Source organism: Eriocheir sinensis, chromosome 26, assembly GCF_024679095.1.
Source record: "Eriocheir sinensis breed Jianghai 21 chromosome 26, ASM2467909v1, whole genome shotgun sequence".
Taxonomy (NCBI): Eukaryota; Metazoa; Arthropoda; class Malacostraca; order Decapoda; family Varunidae; genus Eriocheir; species Eriocheir sinensis.
The window spans coordinates 7,382,649-7,384,813 of NC_066534.1; positions in this window are offsets into that span (position 1 = coordinate 7,382,649).

Below are 2,165 nucleotides of genomic sequence, written 5' to 3' on the forward strand. Positions count from 1 at the left end.
GCCCTCCTCCTCCACACCCTCCTCTCCACCCCTCACCACCATCACTCTCCATGCCCTCCTCTCCCCACCCTCACACACTCCCTTGCCTCACTCTCCATGCCTCTCATGCCCTCACCACCATCACTCTCCATGCCCTCACTCTCCACACCCTCACCACCATCACTCTCCATGCCCTCACTCTCCATGCCCTCACTCTCCACACCCTCACCACCATCACTCTCCATGCCCTCACTCTCCACCCTCACCCACACCCCTCACCATCCTCTCCATGCCCTCCACTCCATGCCCTCACTCTCCCACACCCCACCACCATCACCTCCATGCCCCACTCCTCCATGCCCCCACCTCCCACCCTCCTCTCCACACCCCTCCCACCACCATCCTCTCCATGCCCTCCACCTCTCCCCACCCTCACTCTCCCACCCCTCCTCTCCACACCCTCACCACCACCTCCATGCCCTCACTCTCCCCCACCTCTCTCCACACCCCTCCACCACCATCCTCTCCATGCCCACTCACCATCCATGCCCCTCACCTCCATGCCCCTCACCTCCACCCCTCCCACCATCACTCTCCATGCCCTCACTCTCCATGCCCTCACCACACCTCCTGCCCACCATCCTCCATGCCCTCACCTCCACCCCTCACCACCATCACTCTCCATGCCTCCTCTCCATGCCCCTCCACACCCTCACCACCATCACTGCCTCCACCCTCACCTCACCTCCACACCCTCACTCCACCCTCCAGCTCCCACCCCACATCACTCTCCACCTCCTCTCCACCCTCCTCTCCCACCCCCACCACCATCACTCTCCATCCACCTCCTCTCCACCCCTCACTCTCACCCACCCTCCACCTCCATGCCCCTCCATGCCCTCACTCTCCACACCCTCACTCTCCACACCCCACCACCATCACTCCCACCCCACCTCCATGCCCTCCTCTCCACACCCCTCACCACCCTCCTCACCTCACCCATGCCCCTCTCCACACCTCCACCATCCTCTCCATGCCCTCACTCTCCATGCCCTCCTCTCCCACACCCCTCCTCCCACATCCTCTCCATGCCCCTCCTCTCCCATGCCCTCACCACCCCCTCCTCTCCACCCTCCCACCATCTCCATGCCCTCCACCCTCCTCACCTCTCCACACCCCTCACCACACTCCATGCCCTCCTCTCCCCACCTCTCTCCCCACCTCCCATCCATGCCTCCACCCTCACCACCATCACTCTCCACCTTGCCCCCCTCCACCATCCCCTCCTCTCCACCTCCTCTCCCCCACCATCACTCTCCATGCCCTCACTCTCCATGCCCTCACTCTCCACACCCTCACCACCATCACTCTCCATGCCCTCACTCTCCACACCCTCACCACCATCACTCTCCATGCCCTCACTCTCCACACCCTCACCACCATCACTCTCCATGCCCTCACTCTCCATGCCCTCCCACCTCCACCTCTCCACCACCATCACTCTCCATGCCCCACTCCACCCTCCACCACCTCCACCCCTCTCCCCACCCCCACCCACCACCATCCTCTCCATGCCCTCCTCTCCACACCCCTCCACCTCCACATGCCCCACCCTCACCACCATCCTCTCCATGCCCTCCTCTCCACACCTCCTCCCACCACCATCCTCTCCATGCCCTCCTCTCCACACCCTCACCCTCACCCTCTCCCACCCCTCACCTCCATGCCCCCTCCTCTCCACCCTCACCCACCTCTCCACCTCCTCTCCACCCTCCTCTCCACACCCTCCTCTCCCACCCCACCACCCATCCTCTCCACCCTCTCTCACCCTCCACACCCTCCTCACCTCCACACCCCACCACCATCACTCTCCATGCCCTCACTCTCCACACCCTCTCCCACCCCTCCCACCCTCCACCACCATCCTCTCCATGCCCTCCTCCACACCCCTCACTCCACCCTCACTCTCCCCACCTCCACCACTCTCCACACCTCCTCTCCACCACCTCTCTCCACACCCTCACCACCACCTCTCACCCCCACTCCTCACCACCCACCTCTCCACACCCCTCCACCTCCCACCATCACTCTCCACCCTCCTCTCCACCCTCCACCTCCACACCCTCACCACCTCCCCTCTCCCCCACCTCACCCTCACCACCCCATCCTCTCCCACCTCACCACCA